The sequence below is a fragment of the Hyla sarda genome, unplaced genomic scaffold (assembly GCF_029499605.1).
Source record: "Hyla sarda isolate aHylSar1 unplaced genomic scaffold, aHylSar1.hap1 scaffold_1743, whole genome shotgun sequence".
NCBI lineage: Eukaryota > Metazoa > Chordata > Amphibia > Anura > Hylidae > Hyla > Hyla sarda.
Genome location: NW_026608386.1, coordinates 16712 through 35775, shown reverse-complemented (window position 1 = coordinate 35775; position 19064 = coordinate 16712). Strand labels below are relative to the sequence as shown.

The following is a 19064-nucleotide window of genomic DNA, read 5'->3' as shown; positions in this document are numbered from 1 at the left end:
TCAGGTAGGTGCACAATAGCATAGCCTAACCCTCTGTACTTTGGTCTATATTGATGCGGGACATAGACAGCCAGCTGATGACCAATCCATTAGTGCAATGGATGGCTGGAAGCATTTGTCTTTGCCTTTGCAATACCACAGAAGCAATGCATGGTCAATGTACAGCAATGACACACCTGTGTGAACAGCCAGGAGACCCCCCCCCCCCCCCCCCATGTTATGTTACATAGTTACATAGTTAGTACGGTCGAAAAAAGACATATGTCCATCACGTTCAACCAGGGAATTAAGGGGTAGGGGTGTGGCGCGATATTGGGGAAGGGATGAGATTTTATATTTCTTCATAAGCATTAATCTTATTTTGTCAATTAGGAACATTCAGCACCCACCCGCTATCAAGGCAGCTGCCTATCATGTCATGCCCTACCTGCACAGGTGTGCTGGCTACTCAAATGATCCAATTAAGGAGGCCATTTAGTCAGCAGCAGCAGAAGTCCTGTGCCTGGACGCTCCAACAGGGGCCAGACACAAGCAGAAGCAGAAGCAGCAGAAGCAGCAGCAGCACCACCTTTTGTTTTTTGGCTGCAGCAGCAGCAAGGCCCACAGGGCTGGCTAGCTGGCTAGCCAGCAAGCAGGTAGCAATGAAAGTAGGAATCTTTCTTTTTAACCCTGTAAGGGGGTGGTGCACTGTACCCGAAGATACTGCCATATCGGGTCAATGCATAGGGCGACGGAAGCAAGCTTCGAAATCGGCCCCCGTTCTCAAAAATCCATTTAATATATGGTCCCCAGATAGGGGACGTATCAGATATTAAACTGATAAGAACAGATAAGGTTTCAACAAAATTTTATTGAATAAATAAGAAACCATACAAAATTTAAAATGCAAAATAATAAAAGGTTCACAAAAGTTTTAAAATACAAATAATAAAACCAGTAATAAAAGGAGAAAAAATAAAAATGGCAGGATAAAACATTATACAAATGTCATAAAAACTGATTATATTGTTATTTCGTTCCATAGAGGCAGACACCACATGGATGCTGCCTCGCTGGCCCCCAACTGTTTCTTGTCTCTTAGGTAATAGATGTACATCTCACTCAGGGCCAGCTTTATACAGTTTTTAACATCAATAAAATCATGTTTAAAAAGTAAGATGTTCCTAACTTTCCAGATGGCATTTTTAAAACAATTAATAATCATCCAGCAGATCATCTGCTGTTTAAAATTGGGGCAGTTAAAAAGACCGTAAAAGACACATTCGTGATTAAAATCTTTTAGGCCGCAGGCCCACTTCAAAAGTGGGCCTACCTTCCTCCAAAGCTCCCGTGCAAAAGGGCAGTTCCAAAATATGTGCAGCACCGTTTCGTCCACTCCGCAGCCATCTCTCGGGCACTTGGCTCTCGCCACCAGTCCTCGCCTGTGCTGGAACTCACGAGTAGGGAGGCACTGGTGGACGATTGCCCAGGCAAGATCCCTGTGTACATTCGCTAGAAACTTCCCGTACACGTTCCGCCATACCTTTTTGGATCTTGCCTGTGTGAAATTGGACACTGCCAGGGTAACCTCACTCCGCCTGAGGACCTTTGATACCTTTCTCTGGTCCCCCAGTATGTCAGGCTCCAAATCTTGGAGACCTAGGAGCCTGACTGTCTTTTCCAACACCACATAATGTTTTGGGGGACACAGAAGCACCGGAGCGTTCAGAGGGATGCGCAACCATCTTTTAAAAACCATGCCCGCAGCGTACCTTAAAAAGCAGCTAAAAATGCCATCGGATTTAATAATTTTAAAACAGAAACAGAAATACTTTATGTAAAAGAAAGTAAAAAGGTTAGGAACATCTTTCCCGCCATTATCTTTACTTTTGTACATAAAATCACGCTTTAATTTTTCCATTTTTGAACCCCATAAAAAAGTAAAAACAATTCTAGTTACTTTTTTAATGTATAAAATAGATGGAGGAAATACCATGGCAATGTATAGCATAATAGGGAGTAAAACCATCTTTATTATTAAAATCTTCCCCTCCATGGTAAGGTTTCTAAGATTCCACATTAAAATCTTCTTCTCCATCTTAGCTATAGCTGAATCCCAGTTAGGGCTCCCATCATTGACCTGGTTAAAAACAATACCTAAAACTTTAATTTGATCCTGTTGCATTGTAACTCCTGGGGTGATGGATGAATCCCAGGAGCCAATATAAAAACAGTCACATTTATCTGTGTTTAGCTTAAAACCAGAGACCTCGCAGAAATAGCTGGTGTTCCTCAATGCCCCCCTCATGGATGGAGAGTCCGGGCACAGTATGGTGACATCATCCATGTACCCCAACACCTTTAGATGGGTCCCTCCTCCACCAGGTATCGGTACGCCTCTTACTACCCGGTCTTTTCTGAGGAGGGCCATCAGTGGTTCGATTGCGCAAATAAAAAGGAGTGGGGACAGGGGGCAGCCCTGTTTGACACCTGATAAAAGAGGAACACCGCTGGTTAAAAAGCCATTAACAGAGACTTGACTAAAACAGGATCGGTATAAAAGCATGATTCGGCTTAAAATCGTTTCAGGCACTGCCATCTTTTTAAGAACTAAAAACAGGTATTCATGGGAGACCCTATCAAAGGCTTTTTCAAAGTCTAAGGATAAAATTGCTACAGTTTGATTTCTATCCTTAAAATACCATAAAACATCTCTTAAAATATTTAGGGATTCAGCTATAGACCTTCCAGGTACCCCACAAACCTGATTTGGGTGAATTAATTTATGAATAAAAGGTTTAAAACGGACAGCTAATAACTTGGCTAAAACTTTATAATCGACATTTAAAAGTGTGATGGGGCGCCAATTTTTTAGCATATCCTTTTCACCCTTTTTAAAAAGTAATGATACAATCCCCCTCCTCCAGGAAGGGGGAAGTTCATTAACAATAAAAGTTTCTTTATACAATAAAACCATATCATCCTTTAAAATATCCCAAAAAGCTAAATAAAATTCGATGGGTAAACCATCTTCCCCAGGGGCCTTCCCACTAGAAAAACTTTTAAAAACAAATAAAAGTTCATCTAAGTTAAGATCACGGGATAAAACCTCCTGGTCTAAAACATCTAGCTTAAAATCAAGGGAATTAAGAACATGTTCTAAAAAGGATGGATTAAGATCTTTCTTATTAAAAAGAAGCTGGTAGAAGTTAAAAACTGCATCTAACATGCCTTTTGGAGTGGATTCACCCTCAAGGTTTTGGATGATATCCCTCCTATTCATCACTTTTTTAAAAAAGAAACGGGAACATTTCTCGCCCTCCTCCAGGTGCTGCACATGTGAGTTAAAAATGATTTGTTTCCCTTTCTTTTCTATGGCATGTTTTATTTCAGTTTTAAGGTTTAAAATATCATTTTCTACATCCATACCAGCTTCTTTCAATTTAAAAAGTACATTTAAACGCATGTTAAGAACATAAAACCACTGTTTTTCCATTTTTGCCTTCTTCTTACCTGCTTTGATAAAAAAAAATCTGATTTTAGATTTGGTGCCCTCCCACCAGTGCAGCATAGGCTCATGGGGTTTTCTTTGTGATTGCCAGCATTGGTAGGTCCGCACAAACTCCTCTTTTATCTCAGGGTCCTCTAGGAGTGTGGTGTTTAATCTCCAGAGGCCCCTTTTTGCTTTTTGCTCCCCCTCTAGCTCCAGGCCCACCAAGAGGAGCTTATGATCAGAGAAGATATTCTGCTCGAGCGTGCATTTCAGGGGTTTAAAAGCTCTAGAGGAAAAAATAAAATCGATTCTGGAGCTCACTCTTCCATTGGACCATGTGGCGCCCGGGTCCTCCGGCAAGAGATCCTTCCAGCAATCTTTCAAATTAAAATCATCAATAAAATTTTTAAGCAGGTAAGAAGTGCGGTCTTTACGATTAATATCCCCACCCTGCCGGTGTTCCCCATCACGTATGCAGTTAAAATCACCTCCCACCAGCAGGGGGGAAGACCCAACACAAAACAGTGGTAAAATTTCAAATAGTTCTGCCCGCTCCTGTTTATCAGGAGGGGCATACACATTTAAAACACGAATTAAAAGTCCATTAAAATATAGATGAATTAAAAGAGCTCTGCCAGGCACAATCTCAGTTACTGTATGAATAGAAAAGGACTGGCCTCGGCAGAGCAGCCCAACACCCACAGAACGACAGTCATTTGCACCGGACCATATGGATGGGCCTAGCTTCCAGTCTTCTTTTAAGTCTTTATAGTCCATTTTACTAGGGATTCCACATTCTTGTAGCAGGCAAAGGTCAAAGTCACATGTCTCTAGATAAGAAAATAAAGCAGCCCTGCGATCAGGGCTCTTTAAGGACCTCACATTGAGTGAGGCAATTTTTACAGGGATAGGCATAGTTTATGGAGAGTCCGTGCTTGGAGAATCAAAGTCAATAATAAGCTGCGTACCGTCATCCCCCGCCTGCGGGGTCATCAGCTCCTTGATGTTCTGAGGGTCGGAGCTTGAGATCGATGATGCCCCGACCCTGAGCTCGCTCTCGTCCGAACTACGGCACGCCGCTTTCCTTTGAATGTCTTCCTCTTCTTCTTCTCTTTGTCTTTTAAATGTCACACTGCTGTCCATATCCTCTGTGTTGCTCTCACTCGATGTAATCTCTGGCCCCCGGCTGATGGATCTGCGTCTTCTTTCATCTTTTGACGACTGGAACTGCTGCACAGGGGCCTGTGAGGCCTCTTTTCCGGAACCTTTGCCGCTACCTTGGGAAGTTTTCATCGCTTGTTCCCCAGCAAGCGTTGCTGAGGACTGTTGCTCCAACTTCCCCATCGATCGACGATGGCCAGTTTTACCCACCGGGTCCACTGCTGGCGGGGCAGCAAACCCTGGTTTGGCGCCACTTGTCTTCTTGGCCCTGTCCTGTATAGGCGGAGTAACAGGACCGGGCTCAGACCTGGCCACCTGGCTCCCCTTCCGGCGGGCTTTCACCGGGGCCTCTTCGTCCGGAGCAGGGCGACCCTGGGCCAAGCCAGTACCTGGCTTATGCTGCAATTTTGGGTCCACCTCTGCCCCCACCGAGGCCCGTCGGCTGCCACCCGCCACAGGTGAGCCCCCTTCAGAAGTTTTGGCGGGCTCTTGAGCCAGGTAGGAAGTCGATCGACGTCTTTCAATTTCCCGGGCAGTAAACTCGATCACCCGCCCGGGCTTCGTGGAATCCCCATGGCCTCCCCCTAGCACTACCACCGGTGGGCCCCCCGATGGAGCACCAGAGGTCTTGGGCCTGGACCCATCAGTACCTGCCATCTGGGGTTTGGGCATCTTAAAAAAGGACGTCTTTTGTCCTGTCCCCTCTTTGGGTGGGCCCAGCCTTGACCCACCCATCGTAGTTTTTGCTTTATGGGGACAGGAATTAAAATCGTGATTTTCCTCTCCGCAGAGGTTGCACCTTATCGTATGGCTACATCTTGAGGCTATGTGACCTTCTTGGCCACACCTATTGCAGCGAATCACACGCTCCGCGCCGCAGGTCTCCTGGGTGTGGCCAAACCTCAAGCAATTTCGGCAATACATAGGCATTTGAGGATAGAACAGGAAGCCCCGAACTCTCCCGATGGCAAAATTTGGGGGCGGATGGCAAAGACCCCCAATACCACCGGGATCCTTACGGAGCTTGACCCAGAACTTCCTCTTGCCGTTCCAGAACCGCACGGAGTTCAAGATTTTGTTTGCGAATCGCACCTCTTCGCAGTATCGTCGAAGAAAAGTGGCTATATCCTCCGTGGTCACATGAGGGCTGTGCATAGCCACCACCAACGGTATATGTTCCTCACCATAGAGGAACTGGAACGAAAGACCGTCGAGTCGATCGTCCCTCTGGTCCGCACCAGACAAGGTTGCATAGATGTTATCGCAACACGCCGTGGCCGTGAAGGTGACGGTATACAGGCCACGGCTTTCCTGGTCATTTAGACACAGGATGTCCTCCCTATTGAGGCGGAAGTAGTCAAGAAGAATCACCTCCGCAATGAAGCGGAGGTTCTTCAACTGACGATGGCTCTCCGACACCTCTATGCGGATGGTATTTCGCATCGACATTTCCCCAGAGGGGAAAGCCCAGGAGAACGGCATCTTCCACACCCAGGGACTAAGCCCCTTCCCCAATAGCAGCAGGGGCTCGGAATCCCGCTATAAAAGCGGAACCCTTACCCAAGGCAGAGGTCGGGGGTACCCTAGGTGCTTCCGAAGCTACAGGTAACGCTCAACGTACCGAAAATGCCTTCTGAGACACAAGGTCCCAGAGACAGGGGGATCGCAACCCGTTGTCTGTGGACTAAGCCCGCTCCCCAATAGCAGCAAGGGGGTGAAGTCCCTCCGTAAGGAGAGACAATCCCCCAAGGCCGAGAAGCGGGGTACCACAGACACCTTCCGACCAGACCAAATGCAGATACTACACTTGATCTTAGCCAAAAGGCCGAGAAGCGATAACCGTGAAAGGGGCGGGCCCAACAAGGTCCCCTTCATGGGCACTATCACTGCTTGCTGTCAGGGAGGCTGCCAGACAATTTTCCATGCACACTCTGGGCTGGGGGGCAGTCAACCACCAGTACACACAGCAGAACCTAAACCCATACCATTATTGCTAAGCAGCAAGACAGGGGCCCATTGCACTCCCACGGGGCCTTTTTAAATGCAATCCATAACCCGGATTTGCCAGGAACCCTTCTTACTCCTCCTACTTGCATGTGACACTGGGCTTAGGATCTGCATAGGAAACACACACACAAGCACACACCTACCTTTGTTGCCTGCAGATGCCTCCTTGGCTGTCCCCAAACGGTATCAAACCAACACCCACGGGAAGCTGTAAGCATAGAGGACATGCCTGCACCCCATTGGACTTACCTGTGTGGGTTAAATCCGGGTTATTTGACAACCTATGGCGGTGATGGTTCTGCTCAGGCAGAGCAGTGCTGATGCTCCTCATAAAGCTGTCGCTGCTGTGAAGGTTCTAGGTGACATCACAAATCCCTTTGGTTACATACACAACAAAGCTGGGTTGTTGTTGTTTACACTCTGCAAGGCCTGTGGAAGTGAGTGACATCATAGCACTGTAGTTCTGAGGGTTCAAGATGGATGCAACAATCTCCTGTTGCTTCTATGAAGGCCGTAATAGACGACATCACCAAACAGCTCCATAGTCACATACACAGCAAAGGAGAGATGTTGTTTACACCTAGTGATGTCAGTGGTATTGAGTGACATCACAGCACAGTGCTAAGGCTCCTGGGCCTGGACACAGCAGCGGCTGCAATATCTCAACGGAGAATACGTTTATATCTATGTGTGTGTGTGCGCATATATATATATATATATATATATATATATATATATATATATATATATATATATTTCTCCGCCGAAATCACTTTTAAACCCATTTCCACCTTTTTTTCCCTTCTCTTCCTCTTACTTTTTTTTCACGTTTTTTTACGTTTTTCTCCTTTTCGCCTCTTTTCTGGGCGTATTATTCTTCTTTTTCTTCTTTTTTTTCGTCTAATGCATACCCCATCAGTGCAGCAATGCTTATTCAATACCGCCAGCAGATGGAGACACTGGGGGATAATTTTCTAAGGATTTATACTGATTTTTCCTGTCTGAATTTGTCGCACAGAAAGTTGCAGGCCAAATATGTGTGACATTTCTGCGACTTTAGCTTCTAGAGCATTTTTACAACATTATACATAGGTGCTGAATACATAAAAAGCGACTGTTCAGCGACAGACAAGTCGCATCGGCTGAAAGTAGGCCAGAATGTCAGTCCATGTTGGAGCAGGTTTAGATACAGTCTAAAGCATAGATCTCAAAGTCTGTGCACAGAATTTAGCAAGGGCCTCGCACCTTCTGATGCATCAGGTAGGTGCACAATAGCATAGCCTAACCCTCTGTACTTTGGTCTATATTGATGCGGGACATAGACAGCCAGCTGATGACCAATCCATTAGTGCAATGGATGGCTGGAAGCATTTGTCTTTGCCTTTGCAATACCACAGAAGCAATGCATGGTCAATGTACAGCAATGACACACCTGTGTGAACAGCCAGGAGACCCCCCCCCCCCCCCCCCATGTTATGTTACATAGTTACATAGTTAGTACGGTCGAAAAAAGACATATGTCCATCACGTTCAACCAGGGAATTAAGGGGTAGGGGTGTGGCGCGATATTGGGGAAGGGATGAGATTTTATATTTCTTCATAAGCATTAATCTTATTTTGTCAATTAGGAACATTCAGCACCCACCCGCTATCAAGGCAGCTGCCTATCATGTCATGCCCTACCTGCACAGGTGTGCTGGCTACTCAAATGATCCAATTAAGGAGGCCATTTAGTCAGCAGCAGCAGAAGTCCTGTGCCTGGACGCTCCAACAGGGGCCAGACACAAGCAGAAGCAGAAGCAGCAGAAGCAGCAGCAGCACCACCTTTTGTTTTTTGGCTGCAGCAGCAGCAAGGCCCACAGGGCTGGCTAGCTGGCTAGCCAGCAAGCAGGTAGCAATGAAAGTAGGAATCTTTCTTTTTAACCCTGTAAGGGGGTGGTGCACTGTACCCGAAGATACTGCCATATCGGGTCAATGCATAGGGCGACGGAAGCAAGCTTCGAAATCGGCCCCCGTTCTCAAAAATCCATTTAATATATGGTCCCCAGATAGGGGACGTATCAGATATTAAACTGATAAGAACAGATACTACACTTGATCTTAGCCAAAAGGCCGAGAAGCGATAACCGTGAAAGGGGCGGGCCCAACAAGGTCCCCTTCATGGGCACTATCACTGCTTGCTGTCAGGGAGGCTGCCAGACAATTTTCCATGCACACTCTGGGCTGGGGGGCAGTCAACCACCAGTACACACAGCAGAACCTAAACCCATACCATTATTGCTAAGCAGCAAGACAGGGGCCCATTGCACTCCCACGGGGCCTTTTTAAATGCAATCCATCACCCGGATTTGCCAGGAACCCTTCTTACTCCTCCTACTTGCATGTGACACTGGGCTTAGGATCTGCATAGGAAACACACACACAAGCACACACCTACCTTTGTTGCCTGCAGATGCCTCCTTGGCTGTCCCCAAACGGTATCAAACCAACACCCACGGGAAGCTGTAAGCATAGAGGACATGCCTGCACCCCATTGGACTTACCTGTGTGGGTTAAATCCGGGTTATTTGACAACCTATGGCGGTGATGGTTCTGCTCAGGCAGAGCAGTGCTGATGCTCCTCATAAAGCTGTCGCTGCTGTGAAGGTTCTAGGTGACATCACAAATCCCTTTGGTTACATACACAACAAAGCTGGGTTGTTGTTGTTTACACTCTGCAAGGCCTGTGGAAGTGAGTGACATCATAGCACTGTAGTTCTGAGGGTTCAAGATGGATGCAACAATCTCCTGTTGCTTCTATGAAGGCCGTAATAGACGACATCACCAAACAGCTCCATAGTCACATACACAGCAAAGGAGAGATGTTGTTTACACCTAGTGATGTCAGTGGTATTGAGTGACATCACAGCACAGTGCTAAGGCTCCTGGGCCTGGACACAGCAGCGGCTGCAATATCTCAACGGAGAATACGTTTATATCTATGTGTGTGTGTGCGCATATATATATATATATATATATATATATATATATATATATATATTTCTCCGCCGAAATCACTTTTAAACCCATTTCCACCTTTTTTTCCCTTCTCTTCCTCTTACTTTTTTTTCACGTTTTTTTACGTTTTTCTCCTTTTCGCCTCTTTTCTGGGCGTATTATTCTTCTTTTTCTTCTTTTTTTTCGTCTAATGCATACCCCATCAGTGCAGCAATGCTTATTCAATACCGCCAGCAGATGGAGACACTGGGGGATAATTTTCTAAGGATTTATACTGATTTTTCCTGTCTGAATTTGTCGCACAGAAAGTTGCAGGCCAAATATGTGTGACATTTCTGCGACTTTAGCTTCTAGAGCATTTTTACAACATTATACATAGGTGCTGAATACATAAAAAGCGACTGTTCAGCGACAGACAAGTCGCATCGGCTGAAAGTAGGCCAGAATGTCAGTCCATGTTGGAGCAGGTTTAGATACAGTCTAAAGCATAGATCTCAAAGTCTGTGCACAGAATTTAGCAAGGGCCTCGCACCTTCTGATGCATCAGGTAGGTGCACAATAGCATAGCCTAACCCTCTGTACTTTGGTCTATATTGATGCGGGACATAGACAGCCAGCTGATGACCAATCCATTAGTGCAATGGATGGCTGGAAGCATTTGTCTTTGCCTTTGCAATACCACAGAAGCAATGCATGGTCAATGTACAGCAATGACACACCTGTGTGAACAGCCAGGAGACCCCCCCCATGTTATGTTACATAGTTACATAGTTAGTACGGTCGAAAAAAGACATATGTCCATCACGTTCAACCAGGGAATTAAGGGGTAGGGGTGTGGCGCGATATTGGGGAAGGGATGAGATTTTATATTTCTTCATAAGCATTAATCTTATTTTGTCAATTAGGAACATTCAGCACCCACCCGCTATCAAGGCAGCTGCCTATCATGTCATGCCCTACCTGCACAGGTGTGCTGGCTACTCAAATGATCCAATTAAGGAGGCCATTTAGTCAGCAGCAGCAGAAGTCCTGTGCCTGGACGCTCCAACAGGGGCCAGACACAAGCAGAAGCAGAAGCAGCAGAAGCAGAAGCAGCAGAAGCAGCAGCAGAACCACATTTTGTTTTTTGGCTGCAGCAGCAGCAAGGCCCACAGGGCTGGCTAGCTGGCTAGCCAGCAAGCAGGTAGCAATGAAAGTAGGAATCTTTCTTTTTAACCCTGTAAGGGGGTGGTGCACTGTACCCGAAGATACTGCCATATCGGGTCAATGCATAGGGCGACGGAAGCAAGCTTCGAAATCGGCCCCCGTTCTCAAAAATCCATTTAATATATGGTCCCCAGATAGGGGACGTATCAGATATTAAACTGATAAGAACAGATACTACACTTGATCTTAGCCAAAAGGCCGAGAAGCGATAACCGTGAAAGGGGCGGGCCCAACAAGGTCCCCTTCATGGGCACTATCACTGCTTGCTGTCAGGGAGGCTGCCAGACAATTTTCCATGCACACTCTGGGCTGGGGGGCAGTCAACCACCAGTACACACAGCAGAACCTAAACCCATACCATTATTGCTAAGCAGCAAGACAGGGGCCCATTGCACTCCCACGGGGCCTTTTTAAATGCAATCCATAACCCGGATTTGCCAGGAACCCTTCTTACTCCTCCTACTTGCATGTGACACTGGGCTTAGGATCTGCATAGGAAACACACACACAAGCACACACCTACCTTTGTTGCCTGCAGATGCCTCCTTGGCTGTCCCCAAACGGTATCAAACCAACACCCACGGGAAGCTGTAAGCATAGAGGACATGCCTGCACCCCATTGGACTTACCTGTGTGGGTTAAATCCGGGTTATTTGACAACCTATGGCGGTGATGGTTCTGCTCAGGCAGAGCAGTGCTGATGCTCCTCATAAAGCTGTCGCTGCTGTGAAGGTTCTAGGTGACATCACAAATCCCTTTGGTTACATACACAACAAAGCTGGGTTGTTGTTGTTTACACTCTGCAAGGCCTGTGGAAGTGAGTGACATCATAGCACTGTAGTTCTGAGGGTTCAAGATGGATGCAACAATCTCCTGTTGCTTCTATGAAGGCCGTAATAGACGACATCACCAAACAGCTCCATAGTCACATACACAGCAAAGGAGAGATGTTGTTTACACCTAGTGATGTCAGTGGTATTGAGTGACATCACAGCACAGTGCTAAGGCTCCTGGGCCTGGACACAGCAGCGGCTGCAATATCTCAACGGAGAATACGTTTATATCTATGTGTGTGTGTGCGCATATATATATATATATATATATATATATTTCTCCGCCGAAATCACTTTTAAACCCATTTCCACCTTTTTTTCCCTTCTCTTCCTCTTACTTTTTTTTCACGTTTTTTTACGTTTTTCTCCTTTTCGCCTCTTTTCTGGGCGTATTATTCTTCTTTTTCTTCTTTTTTTTCGTCTAATGCATACCCCATCACTGCAGCAATGCTTATTCAATACCGCCAGCAGATGGAGACACTGGGGGATAATTTTCTAAGGATTTATACTGATTTTTCCTGTCTGAATTTGTCGCACAGAAAGTTGCAGGCCAAATATGTGTGACATTTCTGCGACTTTAGCTTCTAGAGCATTTTTACAACATTATACATAGGTGCTGAATACATAAAAAGCGACTGTTCAGCGACAGACAAGTCGCATCGGCTGAAAGTAGGCCAGAATGTCAGTCCATGTTGGAGCAGGTTTAGATACAGTCTAAAGCATAGATCTCAAAGTCTGTGCACAGAATTTAGCAAGGGCCTCGCACCTTCTGATGCATCAGGTAGGTGCACAATAGCATAGCCTAACCCTCTGTACTTTGGTCTATATTGATGCGGGACATAGACAGCCAGCTGATGACCAATCCATTAGTGCAATGGATGGCTGGAAGCATTTGTCTTTGCCTTTGCAATACCACAGAAGCAATGCATGGTCAATGTACAGCAATGACACACCTGTGTGAACAGCCAGGAGACCCCCCCCCCCCCCATGTTATGTTACATAGTTACATAGTTAGTACGGTCGAAAAAAGACATATGTCCATCACGTTCAACCAGGGAATTAAGGGGTAGGGGTGTGGCGCGATATTGGGGAAGGGATGAGATTTTATATTTCTTCATAAGCATTAATCTTATTTTGTCAATTAGGAACATTCAGCACCCACCCGCTATCAAGGCAGCTGCCTATCATGTCATGCCCTACCTGCACAGGTGTGCTGGCTACTCAAATGATCCAATTAAGGAGGCCATTTAGTCAGCAGCAGCAGAAGTCCTGTGCCTGGACGCTCCAACAGGGGCCAGACACAAGCAGAAGCAGAAGCAGCAGAAGCAGCAGCAGCACCACCTTTTGTTTTTTGGCTGCAGCAGCAGCAAGGCCCACAGGGCTGGCTAGCTGGCTAGCCAGCAAGCAGGTAGCAATGAAAGTAGGAATCTTTCTTTTTAACCCTGTAAGGGGGTGGTGCACTGTACCCGAAGATACTGCCATATCGGGTCAATGCATAGGGCGACGGAAGCAAGCTTCGAAATCGGCCCCCGTTCTCAAAAATCCATTTAATATATGGTCCCCAGATAGGGGACGTATCAGATATTAAACTGATAAGAACAGATACTACACTTGATCTTAGCCAAAAGGCCGAGAAGCGATAACCGTGAAAGGGGCGGGCCCAACAAGGTCCCCTTCATGGGCACTATCACTGCTTGCTGTCAGGGAGGCTGCCAGACAATTTTCCATGCACACTCTGGGCTGGGGGGCAGTCAACCACCAGTACACACAGCAGAACCTAAACCCATACCATTATTGCTAAGCAGCAAGACAGGGGCCCATTGCACTCCCACGGGGCCTTTTTAAATGCAATCCATAACCCGGAGGAACCCTTCTTACTCCTCCTACTTGCATGTGACACTGGGCTTAGGATCTGCATAGGAAACACACACACAAGCACACACCTACCTTTGTTGCCTGCAGATGCCTCCTTGGCTGTCCCCAAACGGTATCAAACCAACACCCACGGGAAGCTGTAAGCATAGAGGACATGCCTGCACCCCATTGGACTTACCTGTGTGGGTTAAATCCGGGTTATTTGACAACCTATGGCGGTGATGGTTCTGCTCAGGCAGAGCAGTGCTGATGCTCCTCATAAAGCTGTCGCTGCTGTGAAGGTTCTAGGTGACATCACAAATCCCTTTGGTTACATACACAACAAAGCTGGGTTGTTGTTGTTTACACTCTGCAAGGCCTGTGGAAGTGAGTGACATCATAGCACTGTAGTTCTGAGGGTTCAAGATGGATGCAACAATCTCCTGTTGCTTCTATGAAGGCCGTAATAGACGACATCACCAAACAGCTCCATAGTCACATACACAGCAAAGGAGAGATGTTGTTTACACCTAGTGATGTCAGTGGTATTGAGTGACATCACAGCACAGTGCTAAGGCTCCTGGGCCTGGACACAGCAGCGGCTGCAATATCTCAACGGAGAATACGTTTATATCTATGTGTGTGTGTGCGCATATATATATATATATATATATATATATATATATATATATATATATTTCTCCGCCGAAATCACTTTTAAACCCATTTCCACCTTTTTTTCCCTTCTCTTCCTCTTACTTTTTTTTCACGTTTTTTTACGTTTTTCTCCTTTTCGCCTCTTTTCTGGGCGTATTATTCTTCTTTTTCTTCTTTTTTTTCGTCTAATGCATACCCCATCAGTGCAGCAATGCTTATTCAATACCGCCAGCAGATGGAGACACTGGGGGATAATTTTCTAAGGATTTATACTGATTTTTCCTGTCTGAATTTGTCGCACAGAAAGTTGCAGGCCAAATATGTGTGACATTTCTGCGACTTTAGCTTCTAGAGCATTTTTACAACATTATACATAGGTGCTGAATACATAAAAAGCGACTGTTCAGCGACAGACAAGTCGCATCGGCTGAAAGTAGGCCAGAATGTCAGTCCATGTTGGAGCAGGTTTAGATACAGTCTAAAGCATAGATCTCAAAGTCTGTGCACAGAATTTAGCAAGGGCCTCGCACCTTCTGATGCATCAGGTAGGTGCACAATAGCATAGCCTAACCCTCTGTACTTTGGTCTATATTGATGCGGGACATAGACAGCCAGCTGATGACCAATCCATTAGTGCAATGGATGGCTGGAAGCATTTGTCTTTGCCTTTGCAATACCACAGAAGCAATGCATGGTCAATGTACAGCAATGACACACCTGTGTGAACAGCCAGGAGACCCCCCCCCCCCCCATGTTATGTTACATAGTTACATAGTTAGTACGGTCGAAAAAAGACATATGTCCATCACGTTCAACCAGGGAATTAAGGGGTAGGGGTGTGGCGCGATATTGGGGAAGGGATGAGATTTTATATTTCTTCATAAGCATTAATCTTATTTTGTCAATTAGGAACATTCAGCACCCACCCGCTATCAAGGCAGCTGCCTATCATGTCATGCCCTACCTGCACAGGTGTGCTGGCTACTCAAATGATCCAATTAAGGAGGCCATTTAGTCAGCAGCAGCAGAAGTCCTGTGCCTGGACGCTCCAACAGGGGCCAGACACAAGCAGAAGCAGAAGCAGCAGAAGCAGCAGCAGCACCACCTTTTGTTTTTTGGCTGCAGCAGCAGCAAGGCCCACAGGGCTGGCTAGCTGGCTAGCCAGCAAGCAGGTAGCAATGAAAGTAGGAATCTTTCTTTTTAACCCTGTAAGGGGGTGGTGCACTGTACCCGAAGATACTGCCATATCGGGTCAATGCATAGGGCGACGGAAGCAAGCTTCGAAATCGGCCCCCGTTCTCAAAAATCCATTTAATATATGGTCCCCAGATAGGGGACGTATCAGATATTAAACTGATAAGAACAGATACTACACTTGATCTTAGCCAAAAGGCCGAGAAGCGATAACCGTGAAAGGGGCGGGCCCAACAAGGTCCCCTTCATGGGCACTATCACTGCTTGCTGTCAGGGAGGCTGCCAGACAATTTTCCATGCACACTCTGGGCTGGGGGGCAGTCAACCACCAGTACACACAGCAGAACCTAAACCCATACCATTATTGCTAAGCAGCAAGACAGGGGCCCATTGCACTCCCACGGGGCCTTTTTAAATGCAATCCATAACCCGGATTTGCCAGGAACCCTTCTTACTCCTCCTACTTGCATGTGACACTGGGCTTAGGATCTGCATAGGAAACACACACACAAGCACACACCTACCTTTGTTGCCTGCAGATGCCTCCTTGGCTGTCCCCAAACGGTATCAAACCAACACCCACGGGAAGCTGTAAGCATAGAGGACATGCCTGCACCCCATTGGACTTACCTGTGTGGGTTAAATCCGGGTTATTTGACAACCTATGGCGGTGATGGTTCTGCTCAGGCAGAGCAGTGCTGATGCTCCTCATAAAGCTGTCGCTGCTGTGAAGGTTCTAGGTGACATCACAAATCCCTTTGGTTACATACACAACAAAGCTGGGTTGTTGTTGTTTACACTCTGCAAGGCCTGTGGAAGTGAGTGACATCATAGCACTGTAGTTCTGAGGGTTCAAGATGGATGCAACAATCTCCTGTTGCTTCTATGAAGGCCGTAATAGACGACATCACCAAACAGCTCCATAGTCACATACACAGCAAAGGAGAGATGTTGTTTACACCTAGTGATGTCAGTGGTATTGAGTGACATCACAGCACAGTGCTAAGGCTCCTGGGCCTGGACACAGCAGCGGCTGCAATATCTCAACGGAGAATACGTTTATATCTATGTGTGTGTGTGCGCATATATATATATATATATATATATATATATATATATATATATATATTCTCCGCCGAAATCACTTTTAAACCCATTTCCACCTTTTTTTCCCTTCTCTTCCTCTTACTTTTTTTTCACGTTTTTTTACGTTTTTCTCCTTTTCGCCTCTTTTCTGGGCGTATTATTCTTCTTTTTCTTCTTTTTTTTCGTCTAATGCATACCCCATCAGTGCAGCAATGCTTATTCAATACCGCCAGCAGATGGAGACACTGGGGGATAATTTTCTAAGGATTTATACTGATTTTTCCTGTCTGAATTTGTCGCACAGAAAGTTGCAGGCCAAATATGTGTGACATTTCTGCGACTTTAGCTTCTAGAGCATTTTTACAACATTATACATAGGTGCTGAATACATAAAAAGCGACTGTTCAGCGACAGACAAGTCGCATCGGCTGAAAGTAGGCCAGAATGTCAGTCCATGTTGGAGCAGGTTTAGATACAGTCTAAAGCATAGATCTCAAAGTCTGTGCACAGAATTTAGCAAGGGCCTCGCACCTTCTGATGCATCAGGTAGGTGCACAATAGCATAGCCTAACCCTCTGTACTTTGGTCTATATTGATGCGGGACATAGACAGCCAGCTGATGACCAATCCATTAGTGCAATGGATGGCTGGAAGCATTTGTCTTTGCCTTTGCAATACCACAGAAGCAATGCATGGTCAATGTACAGCAATGACACACCTGTGTGAACAGCCAGGAGACCCCCCCCCCCCCCCCCATGTTATGTTACATAGTTACATAGTTAGTACGGTCGAAAAAAGACATATGTCCATCACGTTCAACCAGGGAATTAAGGGGTAGGGGTGTGGCGCGATATTGGGGAAGGGATGAGATTTTATATTTCTTCATAAGCATTAATCTTATTTTGTCAATTAGGAACATTCAGCACCCACCCGCTATCAAGGCAGCTGCCTATCATGTCATGCCCTACCTGCACAGGTGTGCTGGCTACTCAAATGATCCAATTAAGGAGGCCATTTAGTCAGCAGCAGCAGAAGTCCTGTGCCTGGACGCTCCAACAGGGGCCAGACACAAGCAGAAGCAGAAGCAGCAGAAGCAGCAGCAGCACCACCTTTTGTTTTTTGGCTGCAGCAGCAGCAAGGCCCACAGGGCTGGCTAGCTGGCTAGCCAGCAAGCAGGTAGCAATGAAAGTAGGAATCTTTCTTTTTAACCCTGTAAGGGGGTGGTGCACTGTACCCGAAGATACTGCCATATCGGGTCAATGCATAGGGCGACGGAAGCAAGCTTCGAAATCGGCCCCCGTTCTCAAAAATCCATTTAATATATGGTCCCCAGATAGGGGACGTATCAGATATTAAACTGATAAGAACAGATACTACACTTGATCTTAGCCAAAAGGCCGAGAAGCGATAACCGTGAAAGGGGCGGGCCCAACAAGGTCCCCTTCATGGGCACTATCACTGCTTGCTGTCAGGGAGGCTGCCAGACAATTTTCCATGCACACTCTGGGCTGGGGGGCAGTCAACCACCAGTACACACAGCAGAACCTAAACCCATACCATTATTGCTAAGCAGCAAGACAGGGGCCCATTGCACTCCCACGGGGCCTTTTTAAATGCAATCCATAACCCGGATTTGCCAGGAACCCTTCTTACTCCTCCTACTTGCATGTGACACTGGGCTTAGGATCTGCATAGGAAACACACACACAAGCACACACCTACCTTTGTTGCCTGCAGATGCCTCCTTGGCTGTCCCCAAACGGTATCAAACCAACACCCACGGGAAGCTGTAAGCATAGAGGACATGCCTGCACCCCATTGGACTTACCTGTGTGGGTTAAATCCGGGTTATTGACAACCTATGGCGGTGATGGTTCTGCTCAGGCAGAGCAGTGCTGATGCTCCTCATAAAGCTGTCGCTGCTGTGAAGGTTCTAGGTGACATCACAAATCCCTTTGGTTACATACACAACAAAGCTGGGTTGTTGTTGTTTACACTCTGCAAGGCCTGTGGAAGTGAGTGACATCATAGCACTGTAGTTCTGAGGGTTCAAGATGGATGCAACAATCTCCTGTTGCTTCTATGAAGGCCGTAATAGACGACATCACCAAACAGCTCCATAGTCACATACACAGCAAAGGAGAGATGTTGTTTACACCTAGTGATGTCAGTGGTATTGAGTGACATCACAGCACAGTGCTAAGGCTCCTGGGCCTGGACACAGCAGCGGCTGCAATATCTCAACGGAGAATACGTTTATATCTATGTGTGTGTGTGCGCATATATATATATATATATATATATATATATATATATATATATATATTTCTCCGCCGAAATCACTTTTAAACCCATTTCCACCTTTTTTTCCCTTCTCTTCCTCTTACTTTTTTTTCACGTTTTTTTACGTTTTTCTCCTTTTCGCCTCTTTTCTGGGCGTATTATTCTTCTTTTTCTTCTTTTTTTTCGTCTAATGCATACCCCATCAGTGCAGCAATGCTTATTCAATACCGCCAGCAGATGGAGACACTGGGGGATAATTTTCTAAGGATTTATACTGATTTTTCCTGTCTGAATTTGTCGCACAGAAAGTTGCA

At 46.1% G+C, this 19064-nt stretch overlaps 6 non-coding genes and 1 pseudogene across 6 annotated transcripts; all 7 read right to left on the bottom strand.

Annotated features, from left to right (window-relative positions):
- Positions 1-677: 677 nt before the first annotated feature.
- Positions 678-863, bottom strand: LOC130312970 (U2 spliceosomal RNA). Its single transcript, XR_008861009.1, has one exon. It is a non-coding gene; the product is annotated as a U2 spliceosomal RNA (small nuclear RNA).
- A 5389-nt stretch (positions 864-6252) lies between these two features.
- LOC130312971 (U2 spliceosomal RNA) lies at positions 6253-6470 on the bottom strand (annotated as a pseudogene).
- A 2103-nt stretch (positions 6471-8573) lies between these two features.
- On the bottom strand, positions 8574-8764 carry LOC130312948 (U2 spliceosomal RNA). The gene has a single exon (XR_008860989.1). It is a non-coding gene; the product is annotated as a U2 spliceosomal RNA (small nuclear RNA).
- Positions 8765-10862: 2098 nt separating this feature from the next.
- Positions 10863-11053, bottom strand: LOC130312947 (U2 spliceosomal RNA). Its single transcript, XR_008860988.1, has one exon. It is a non-coding gene; the product is annotated as a U2 spliceosomal RNA (small nuclear RNA).
- Positions 11054-13126: 2073 nt separating this feature from the next.
- Positions 13127-13317, bottom strand: LOC130312946 (U2 spliceosomal RNA). The gene has a single exon (XR_008860987.1). It is a non-coding gene; the product is annotated as a U2 spliceosomal RNA (small nuclear RNA).
- Positions 13318-15401: 2084 nt separating this feature from the next.
- On the bottom strand, positions 15402-15592 carry LOC130312945 (U2 spliceosomal RNA). The gene has a single exon (XR_008860986.1). It is a non-coding gene; the product is annotated as a U2 spliceosomal RNA (small nuclear RNA).
- Positions 15593-17685: 2093 nt separating this feature from the next.
- LOC130312944 (U2 spliceosomal RNA) lies at positions 17686-17876 on the bottom strand. The gene has a single exon (XR_008860985.1). It is a non-coding gene; the product is annotated as a U2 spliceosomal RNA (small nuclear RNA).
- Between the last annotated feature and the right edge of the window lie 1188 nt (positions 17877-19064).